Source organism: Polypterus senegalus, chromosome 5 (assembly GCF_016835505.1).
Source record: "Polypterus senegalus isolate Bchr_013 chromosome 5, ASM1683550v1, whole genome shotgun sequence".
NCBI classification, from domain to species: Eukaryota; Metazoa; Chordata; class Cladistia; order Polypteriformes; family Polypteridae; genus Polypterus; species Polypterus senegalus.
In genome coordinates, this window is record NC_053158.1 from 128,720,662 (window position 1) to 128,732,873 (window position 12,212).

At 37.5% G+C, this 12,212-nt stretch overlaps 1 long non-coding RNA gene across 1 annotated transcript; it reads right to left on the reverse strand.

The window, feature by feature from the left end:
* Positions 1 to 537: 537 nt before the first annotated feature.
* Positions 538 to 9,566, reverse strand: LOC120529494. The gene is made up of 3 exons (XR_005633757.1): positions 9,102 to 9,566; positions 7,477 to 8,189; positions 538 to 1,575 (listed from the first exon to the last, which is right to left on the reverse strand). It is a non-coding gene; the product is annotated as an uncharacterized LOC120529494 (long non-coding RNA).
* Positions 9,567 to 12,212: the final 2,646 nt, after the last annotated feature.

Consider the following 12,212-nt stretch of genomic DNA (forward strand, 5'->3'; position numbering starts at 1 on the left):
ATGCATTACATCATTTTGAATGATCACATTCTGTGAAGTCTTCCTCCAAGGTAAAATTAGCAACATTAGAATGTTTAACAACCTATGGTTTACTAATAGGCTTGTTCTCAGCAAAACGGTTGTAATGGACAGGCTGCGTTGCTAAGTGTAATAAGTGTGCCAGACCTCATCTATTCTAAATATAAAAAATGTATTCTTGTTATATTAAGTTCAGCAGTAATCTTCCATGCAACATTTGTATTTGTCAGGTCTCTGAAGTCTTTATTAAATAATAATAATAATAATCTTCTTCTTTCGGCTGCTCCCATTAGGGGTTGCCACAGCAGATCATGTTCTTCAATATCTTTCTGTCCTCTGCATCTTGTTTTGTTACATTCATCACCTGCATGTCCTCTCTCACCACATCCATAAGCCTTCACTTAGGCCTTCCTCTTTTCCTCTACCCTGGCAGCTATATCCTTAGCATCCTTCTCCCAATATACCCAGCATAAAAGCTCTATAAAAGTCAAAGAACATTATCCTGACTATGGTGCCAGCTTTGTCCAAGTGGGAGTAGATTCTGTGGAGCAGATAGATGAGGACATCATCCACATCTACAGTATATGTGTCTGATAGGTAAACTGCAGAGGATTCAGATGTTCTGAAACCAGGGGTAGTAGCTGTTTTAGAACCAGCCTCTCAAATGTCTTCATGATGTGTTAAATAAGACCAACCGGTCTAAAGTCCCAGAAAACACTGGACTGCCCTACCATTGGCATCAGGACCACACAGAATGTTTTTTTTAACAGTTAGAGAACCTTCTATAAATTCAGAGAAAGGGAGAACAGGTGCTGAAGGACCCCACAGAGCTGGCTGGCACATGTTTTTAGCACCATGAGACTGATTCCATCCAAGCCTGAAGTCTTATATATGCAGAGTTTTCCTTCACTTGATCAGCAAAGAAACACAGTCTAGAGAGGGAAGTGGGGCTGAAGACTAGACATGTGACGTCATTTTAGAGGAAGGTTGTGCAGCGTGCCAATGAAAATTGGGATTTCAGAAACACCTCAGCTTGCACACAGAGACTAGCAGTTTTGGGAGAGGGCTATGCTGCCAAAAATAAGTCAAATCTGTTGATGTACTGCTTAATTTATTTAGCTCTGCTCTTGTTCCTTTCCTCTGCTTGTAGTCAGCGTTATTCCTCATCTCATTTCATACTTACTTCATGTTGTTTGGCTCAAGTTTGTCTCTGCAGTGGGCTTTCGCTTCATGGAGCTGCTAATTCAGTTCTAACTGCACCTGCTTGATTTTATCTTTATTTCCAGACCTGAAGGTTCTCATCTTCATATTCAGTAGGTCTTTCAAGTCTTTTGTAATCCATGGCTTGTTGTTGGGAAAATAGCGCAATGTCTTTCTAGGGACTGGGTTATCCGCATAAAACTTGGTATATATAGTCTGTGATACAAACCTTCAATGTCTTGACTGTGTGACCCAAATGTGAAGCATATCCCAGACAGTTCTTTCAAAGGCATTCTTCAGAGCCCCATCAGTCTTTGCTGTCCATTTCTGCATGGTCCTGGTGGTGGCTGGCATCCTCTGGAAAATAAATTTATATGTAAGTATAAGCTGTACCAAATTATTTTCCGATCAGCCTAAAGGTGGCAAAGCAACAGTCTATGGCCCTGTTTTCTCTTGCTGTACAGTCCACAAACTGACAAAAATTGATTGGTGAGGGTGGAGGAGAGTGGAACATGTTTAAAGTCCCCAGAAACTGTGATAAACGCACTAGGATGGTCAATAGTAAGTTTGCTGTTTGTGTGTCTGCTGCGATTACTGCATTGGCCGAGGGGGAAATGTAAACTACCTGCACAATGGTATGTGAAAACTCTTTCGACATATAATAACAACAACAACAACATATATTTATATAGCACATTTTCATACAAACAGTAGCTCAAAGTGCTTTACATATTAAAGAATAGAAAAATGAAAGACACAATTATAAAACAAAATAAATCAACATTAACATCGAATAAGAGTAAGGTTCAATGGCCAGGGGACAGAAAAAACAAAAAAACTCCAGACGGCTGGAGAAAAATAAAATCTGTAGGGATTCCAGACCATGAGACCGCCCAGTCCCCTCTGGGCATTCTACCTAACATAAATGAAACAGTCCTCTTTGGATTTAGGATTCTCATGGAAGGGCTTGATGATGATGATGGTCACGTAGACTTCTTCCTTTTAATCCATCCATCATTGTTGGAGCATCATGAAGCTTTGAGTAGGTGGAGGTGGCGCAGGCCACCACCACAAAGAAACCGGAAAAAGAAACAGAAAAGAGAGTAGGGGTCAGTACGGATTTTAGAGCCACCATGAATAGTTGTTATGATGAATTGAACATACAGAGTATCAGGATTAAGTTAAATTACGATTAAAATGAAGTTATAAAAAGGCCATGTTAAAGTAATGTGTTTTCAGCAGTGTTTTAAAGTGCTCTACTGTATCAGCCTGGCGAATTCCTATTGGCAGGCTATTCCAGATTTTAGGTGCATAGCAGCAGAAGGCCGCCTCACCACTTCTTTTAAGTTTTGTTCTTGGAATTCTAAGGAGACACTCATTTGAGGATCTGAGGTTACGATTTGGAATATAAGGTGTCAGACATTCCGATATATAAGATGGGGCGAGATTATTTAAGGCTTTATAAACCATAAGCAGAATTTTAAAGTCAATTCTGAATGACACAGGTAACCAGTGTAGTGACATAAAACTGGTGTGATGTGTTCTGATTTTCTTTTCCTAGTTAGGATTCTAGCAGCTGCATTCTGCACTAGTTGCAAACGATTTATATCTTTTGGGTAGTCCTGAGAGGAGTGCATTACAGTAATCTAGTCGACTGAAAACAAACGCGTGAACTAATTTCTCAGCATCTTTCAGTGATATAAGAGGTCTAACTTTACTTATGTTTCTTAAGTGAAAAATGCTGTCCTAATGATCTGATTAATATGTGATTTAAAATTCAGATTACAGTCAACAATCACCCCTAAGCTTTTTACCTCCGTCTTGACTTTTAATCCTAATGTATCCAGTTTATTTCTAATAGCCTCATTGTATCCATTATTGCTGATCACTAAAATTTCAGTTTCTCTTTATTTAACTTGAGAAAATTACTATTCATCCATTCTGAGATACTAGTCAGACATTGTGTTAGTGAATCAATAGAATCGGGTCATCAGGTGCTATTGATAAGTACAGCTGTGTGTCATCAGCATAGCTGTGGTAGCTCACGTTGTGCCCTGAGATAATCTGACCTAACGGAAGCATGTAGATTGAGAATAACAGCGGACCCAGGATAGAGCCTTGTGGAACACCATATTGGATATCATGTGTCTTCGAGTTGTAATTCCCACAACTAACAAAATATTTTCTCCCTGTCAGGTAGGATTCAAACCAATTTAAGACACTGCCAGAGAGGCCCACCCATTGACTAAGGCGATTTCTAAGAATGTTGTGATCAATGGTGTCAAATGCAGCACTCAGATCTAAGAGGATGAGAACAGATAAATGGCCTCTGTCTGCATTTACCCGCAAGTCATTTACTACTTTAACGAGTGCAGTTTCTGTGCTGTGATTTGTTCTAAAACCCGACTGAAATTTATCAAGAATAGCATGTTTATTTAGGTGGTCATTTAACTGCATAATGACTGCCTTCTCTAGAACTTTACTTAAGAAGGCAGGTTAGAGATGGGTCTAAAATTTTCAAGAGCTGAGGGGTCAAGATTATGTTTCTTAAGTAGGGGTTTAACTACAGCAGTCTTAAGACAGTCTGGGAAGACCCCAGTATCTATTAAAAATTTACTATGTCAGAACATTATCAATTAGCACGCCTGATACTTCTTTGAAAAACCTTGTTGGTATCGGGTCAAGGGCAGGTGGAGGGTTTTAATTGAGAGATTATTTTCTTTAAATCAGGTAAATCTATCCTAGTGAAAGAGTTTAATTTGTTTATAACAGGATGCTGGGGTTTAGGAGGATCCTTAGTGTTGGGGAGATATACTATGTTATTTCTAATATCACTAATTTTTGATTGAAAATACAGCGACAGCCTCACAGGTTTCACTGGAAGCACTTAGGAGGCATTCCTTTGAGCTACCTGGGTTTAGTAGGCGATCAATTGTAGAAAATAAGACTCTAGGATTACTAGCATTGTTATTTATAATCTTGAGAAATAGCAGCCTCTCAAGACGGACAGTGTTATTGTATTCTGTTATTTTGACTTTTAATATTTCGTGGTGGATAGTAAGTTTAGTCTTCCTCCATTGACGCTCAGCTCTACGGCATGTTCTCTTTAAATCAGACACTCTTTGGGTCTTCCATGGTATACCAATGCTAGAAGATTTTTTCACTGTCTTTTCAGGTGCAACTATGTCAACAGCAGCTCTCACTTTAGAATTAAATCTTTCCACCTTACTATTTACATTGTCCTCGCTATTATAGCTGGCACTATAAACGGACTGATTGCTTAAAATGTTTGTAAGTTTTAAAGCTGCTGCCGAATCAAAGAAGCGTTTTTTAACAATATGCTTCTCATGAGTGTTTTTTATCATTATTTCTATATTAAAAAGTAGAAGAAAATGGTCTGATAGACCAATATCAATGATCTGTTTTATATCAACTTTCAGTCCTTTAGTAATCACTAAGTCTAATGTATGACCTGCTTTATGTGTAGGCTGATTTATGAGTTGTCTCAAATCAAAAGAATCCAGGAGGTTCATAAATTCTTTTACTTTTAGATCACACTGATTATCTATATGAAAATTAAAGTCGCCAACTATTAGGAGTGTGTCATAGTTAGTAATTAAAATTGACATTAGGAGGTCTATACACGGATAGTACTAGAACTTGAGAATCTCCATGGATAACAACGGAGATACTCAAAGGACTTGAACTTACCAAAACTGACATCTTTACATTTTAATCGGCTCGAGTAAATGTTAGCCAATCCGCCCCCCCTTTTTCCCTGGCGGTTTGCATGAGTAAAACTGTAATCCGGAGGCGCAGATTCGATTAAAACTGCCGCGGCATCTGAATTCAGCCACGTTTCATTTAGTGCAATAAGATCTATTTCTTTATCACTAATAAGATCGTTGATAAAAAACGTTTTGTTAGTTAAAGCTCTAACATTTAATAGTGCCATATTTAATGTTTCGGAGGTGCATAAGGTTGTAAACCCACCACAAGCAGCTCAACATTCCAGTTGCATACCTGCACTTTAATTGTAATGTGTCCAGATTTGCACCATTTTTCATTCACAAAAATGTCAAATATGCCTCCTTTCTTCTTGCCACAGTTGCTTCTGTCTCTGTCCACCCACCCCATTTTAAATCCATCCAATGCAACTGTGGAGTCCAGTGTTTCAACTCTAAGCCACTTCTCAGTGAAGCAAAAGAGACTGTTGAATTTCTATTCACTTTGGCTCCTGATCAGCATTTAGAGCTCATCTATGTCATTCGTCAGCGATCTTACATTGCCCATGAAAATGGACGGCAGGTACAGTGTGTACGTTTTTCTCTTGTTGTGGAGTCAGGCTCCTCCTTTCTTTGTCCATTGTCTACACATTAGCTCTGCTGGCAGTAACTAGCTCTGCCAGTCTGGCAGACAAATGACACCGGTCCAGCAGTTGCTGTTGTGTGTAACTGAGAGCAGGTCCATCCTTAACATTTTCAGTTATTCATATTATCCATAAAAAAGTAGCAAGTAATAGCAAACAACCACAAAGACAAGAGTGACAAAACCGGAGCTGGTGTTGCAGGCAGAAGAAATAATATGGCAGAGCTACATGTACAGTATACCTGTGAACTAGTGCATCCACTTCTCTGGCTTCTGTTTAGTGTAGGACAAAGCGGACATAGCCCATTTTGCTAACCTTTTTAGTGGCCTGTTATGACAGCAAATTTAACATTGATGCAGAAATGCAGCAGCATTTTCTTTCAACCTACATTCCAGAATAAATACCGTATATACTTGCGTTTAAGTTCTCCTGCGGATAAGTTAGGGCTTGATTTTACCATATAATTTCTGGTATTTCTGGTATGATATGCTAACATCCACCTGAGAGATTAACCACGGGGCACACTGCCTTTTTTTCTATGTATTGTGCCTATGGTAATACCCAAATTATTCTGAAGCGACGTTTGCACTGTTTTGTGTTTTTTGTATCTCACACCCTCATACACCTTTATTGTAAGAGCATCCCTTATCTACAATGGAGTGCTTGATCATGAAAATATGAAGCTGGTTTTAAATTAAAAGTCTTGAAGTGGCAAAAGAAATTGGTAAGTGCACTGCTGCAACAAACTTTGAGTGTCTGAGAAACTGGTGCGAGATTGGAAGATTTATTAAGAAAAATGCCTAAGACAAAGTGTGCTCTGTGAACTGGCATTGCCTCATGGCTGGCATTGGAAAATCATATCACCAAATGGTTTTAAGTGTTGTGTTTTTGAACGGGCATATAAGTCGGGATCTGATTTTATGATCGATTTTTTGCATTTTAAGACCCGACTTATACTCAAGTATATACGGTAGCTAAACTGCAGCTCACTAACCCTTTGGAATACATTCGCTGATAAGATGATCAATCCCAGACCAAGTAACATCATGGAGATACCCTTAGAGGTTTGAACAAAGAACTATAATTCAAAAATTGGCAACATTGAAAGGTAAAATAATGCATCTTTGACCGGGCACGGGTTCTGTAACTGAAAGTGACCATAATCAAATCAACTGAGGTCACACTTTCCTTCAAAAAATAGCTCACATCGCTCACATTCCCAAAGATGAGTGTTAGGTAAAAGAGTGGCTGTGAATTAGCCCTGGTTTTTTTGTGTAAGTGGGCCCTGCAACAGACTGGCATTTCTTTCTCAGGTTGTATTCTGCCTGATTCTGGGTGGTGCTGGGATAGGCACCAGTACCTCGCAGTCTTGAACTGGATTAGGTGGGTTTAAGAATGTTATATCATGTCACACCCAAAGTGATCTTTAACTGAAATGTCCATCTAAGCCCCAGAATTGCATTTCTGGACCACCAGCTTTATCCTTGAGAAACAGGATTAAATGACCTTGTCCAGTGTTTGGTATCTGCTGAATAAACAAGCCTTTTGAGAATGTCACTTTTTACTAGAAAGCTCACTTCATCTTTTACCTTTTTTCATCAGAATCTGTAAATCCTTAGGATTCTCCTGGGCCCCTAATGTGATTACCATACATGCACAGTTATTAATCAAATGTTGTTCTTCAGGATTAATTTTATTGTTGAACAAATACAATACTCTCAGATAATCCAAAATTTTTTTTTATATTAATTCTACATGTTTCAAAAAGGAAAAGTGAGTTTTCTCTTTCTCATGTGTATATACAAATGTGTGCAATCATTAGGCAACTACTCGTGTACAGATTTATAAGACAACTAATTTAAACAAATTACAGTAACCAATATAGCCACCTTTCTTTACAAGAACTGCCACAAGACTCTCATCCATAGAGTTTTCCAATTTCTTCATCTGTTCATGATAAGCTTTGACTGAGGTAGCAACCACAGCCTCTCATATGCTGTTCAAAGTGGTAAATTGTCTTCGCTCACGCTTGAGGAGGGCCCACAGGTTTTCAGTAAGACTTAAGTTAGGGAAGAAAGGGGGCCAGGTCATTATTTCGTCATCTTTGAGGCCTTTCCTGACTAGCCAATTTTCAGTCCATCTTCAACCAGAAAAGATCCAACTAGGTCATACTTAATGACAGAAATCCACACCAGAAACTTCCTCCACCTTGATGGTGCCTGACTCAAACTGGTACCCTGTGTCCTTAGTGATCCAGCATCAGGCTCACCCATCTGCTCCATTAAAAGTCACTCTCATTTCTTATGTCCATAAAACCTTTGAAAAATCAGTTTTCAGGCATTTCTTGATGCTTCCACTTCTGAATCTTACTCAGTGGTGGTTGTGGTTCAACCTCATACTTCTGGACAATCCAGGTGGGACTGCAGCTCTAGACTTTGGTGACAGTGGAGGTTAGCTGGTTCCTTTATTTCTTCTCAGGTCATCTGCAATTAATTTGCACCTTTTCTCTTTATACATTTTATTTGCAACCCTGCTGACTATTCACAGCAAAATGTTTGATTGTACTGTGGTCGCACCTCAGAAGTTGAACAATTCCCCCAATCTGTCAAAAACAAATTTTGATTTTTTAGTGTTAGTCAAATCTCCTTTTTGGCCCATTAAAGTGAAGCTGCCTTATAAGTATTCACACTCTTTAATTATAATATACAGTAAATCACTTTATGCCACACCCTCCCTTATTAAACAATTACAAATTATGTGAAAGTGAGTACATCCAATAAGCATTCAGGTTTATATGATTTAGAACTGGAAAATGTGCATAGAAATAACAATACATTCAGAATACTGACTTACTAATCGTGCTCACAGTGTATGTTGTACTTTTCTTGTGTAACTGAACTATCAATCTTTATTAGTACGTAAACTTTTTGTCCTCTTTGAAAATTCAGGTGAACAGTACAGTAGACACACTATTCATTTCTGACCCAGCTAACAACTCTGTAGTCAAAGTCACAGCGGCATCCTTGTGTTATTCAATACTTTTTATAAACACACCAACTAATAAAATAACTATGCTCTTTCTGAGTGGCTGAAAACACTTTTATTCACAGATTCCATACTGTATAACAATTATTTCAGATCCCAAAGACAATTCCGCCACAGTCACTGCACATCAGGCAATGTTACTTTTACTCCTGTCACTTACTACTACAACTTCTGTTCTATTATTACTACTTTTTGATTATCTAAATGCATATTTACCGAGGTTCTATTCAATAAATGGTCAGTTTTTAAAAATAATAAATTTGAAACATTTTTGCAAAGATAAATCAAATTAAAACATTGCTTCCAGCACTCACACATTAATTTTCTTTGTAAACCTGTGCATTTTAGGACAGCACTGCAAGAGAACGTGAGCTGATGCTAATCTAGCAGCACTGGCAGCAAGATAATGAATGAACTTTAGACAAATTGCACAGCGCACTCACAAACAGGGCCATTTAGTTAGCCTTACCTGAATATCTTTGGGAGGTCAGAAGAAGCCAGATTACCTACAGACAAAAACACTGCTGAGATACTACATCTATAAGGAAGCAGTGTTATCCACTTTAAAACCCAGTATTCATGAGGTAGGATGGCTCAGAAACATTTTATTATGTAATGCCATTTTTTATGTTGTAAGAATTACTTATGAAATCACTTCTGTATTTTTGTTTTGGTGCCTCCTGACTCACCAGTATGATAAGATCCCCACATACAATCAACTCGTTAACTCATCTGGATGTCTGGTTATGCAAGACGTTAAGCTTTTTGGCCAAACCCCCCCAATATTTTTGGTCCTCTAGACCTGAAAAACCCTCACTTTTAGGCAATTTCTGAACTATACATTGTGCAGGAAATTACATCTTTATGGTAAAGAGTAAACCAATAGGTGTCTTCAGCAAAAATGACCAGAAGAACATGAAGTTGTGCATATCATGTCAACCAACCCCAGTGGTTCACCCTCTAATTGGGCATGAGGGGTCAAAGTCACTCCTTTTTATAAAGCTTTGAAATAAATGGGGATTGTTAAATAGGCATATGTGGTGTTGTTTAATGTAATTTAGAGGTTGCTGATCACGGATGTGATATTCTTAAATATTTGATTCTTCAGCTATGGTTCTAGCCCTCTAGGAGCCACTCCCATAAGGTTAGAAATGGCACATTGTAAACATAAACATGTGGAGGTATTGTTTAAGACAATTTTCAAAATCACTGATTATGAACATGGTGTTATTTTTGATTACTATTTATTATTTATTTCCTTTACTAGGAATCTAGCCCCCTATGAACCTCAGAGGGTGAAAAATGACACCTTTGTATTACAATGAGAATCATTAGACTTTAAACAGAAGCACACATTTTAATATTCTAAATATCTATACTTGTTTAATATGCACTTCTACTTCATGCAGTAATAATTAAATTTCTTATGAACAGCCTGAGTTAGGGTGCCTTACAGTAATTAAGACTTTTTTAAAACTGAAACCAGGATCCAAAATAATACTGTAATCTGGTTTCAGGTGTTCCATTACCAGAGGAACAATAAGGGAGTTATGATTTGTACATGTTGGCTACATCAAACATAAGTAATTGATATTAGAGAATTCAAATGTATAGCTGAATGGCCTTGTTTCTTCACATAAAGCTGCATAATTATGGAGGATGAGGATGCTGAAACAAAGGCATCTACTACATGAGAAGGTTCAGCTGAAAAGCAAACCCACATAAAGCAGCATACTAAAACCTCGGACAGTTTTGCCGTTGGCACAGTAGTAATAAAACAGGCATACATTCTAAGAACTGACATATATTTGCATATGAATCATCCAATCAGGATACTAACTGACATATTAACGTACTTGGTAACCTATTGAATTTCATAAAAACAAGTAAACTTATCAACAAACAAACACATTTTGCAAAAAACATTGCAGCAAGCTAGACAGAGGGAAACAGCTTTGACAAGAGAACAGCCTGCCATCAAGCTGCAAGCCAAGGTTGAGGCAGAGGGGTATGAGAGAAGACCCCATGCTGCCTTCTGCCTTTGGATATCTGTCTTTTCCTGGGCTTTTCTATATACTTTTGGTTATCTACACATATTTTACTGCTTTTGTGTATTAACTGCAAAACTTTGCTAGAGTTTGTAAGAATTTCAAAGCTTAATCCCATTGATTATATTTAACCAGAGCGCTGATGCTCTTGTCTGTCATTACTCCTTCTTAGGCCCTGTGAAAAGTGTGCTCATTATAAATCTACTGGCTTTCACGTAATGAAGAGGCTGTGTGAGTACAGTATGTACAGTGCAAGGAGAGGTCAAACTCAGATAAACTGCTGTCTCTCATCTGTGAGTTAGTAGCTCTTTTAGGATTGACAGGATGAAAGAAAACCACTGCCGTGACTCATTCAGCACTACATTAAAAAAACAAGTTTCAAACCACCGTATATCAGTATAGGACAAGTGGAGAAAACTGTTCCAGTTGTTTTTATCTGCACAGGATACTCATTTTTGCAAGCTGCTTAAAATTTTGCCTATGTAGTATCATATTTTACAGGTAAACTGTTAAATTTAAATAGTTTTGCAAATTTAGAAGTTTAATAGTTGAAATCATTTCTGCATTAATTACAGACTTAGAAGTTTAATTGTTGAATGTTCTTTAGAAGTTGTGTTTTGTGATAGCAGTTACATTTACCGTAACTTTGGTGCTTTTGGTTTCATGGTCAGCTGTGTAAGAGGTCTGGTAAAATACAGGAAGTTAAAACAGAGTAGCTCTTTTAAAGTGAATGTGTGGCTGTGATAATAAAGTATTGCAATGGATGTCTGCTTGTGCCTGTTTTCTGTGCTTCTAGCCACTACCGCATAAACCCAACATCTTACGCTTATATGCTGCACTGTGTTAGGAAATAAAGCTTCAATGTGTTGTTAAAGGCTACCAGTAAGTTATTGTATTTTGCTGGAACTGATAATGATATTTGGCATAAAATGTGAATATCACACTAAAAAGTCCATGTATGCCAATCATGAGCTTTTAATTGCATGAAAATTAGAAAGAAATCACAACACAGCGATATTAATTAGTAAATGTGATATTGACATGCTGGCATTGAGGCTTTTCCAGGTAAGAATTGAACTGCAAAGCATCTTGGATGTATTATTCAGGGAGCCACCCACAATAAATAAAGAAAAGAAAAAATCAGATTGGAAGCAATAAAAATGATTCTGCTTGGTTTCTAATGTTCTAGAAGCAGTATACAAGGAACTACAACAGTAATCACGCTGTTTATACTTTGATGGTTTATCACTGCAAAAAAGACATATGCAAAAACAAACCAAAACGAAAACCTTCAAATGGGGCTGTTTTGATTTTATTTAGCAAAATTATCTGCTAATGCAGTAAGCAAAATTTGACAAGATTTCTTAAAAAAATAAGACAAATAATCTTAAACACAAATGACCTGATAAGTCAATATGTCTTACAATAAGAATAACATCATTTAATAGCTTAAGATAAAATTATTTCACTTGCTTAGGTTTTCATTTTTTACAGCTCAGTTTCATCCATGTTTAAACATTTTCTTGCACCTA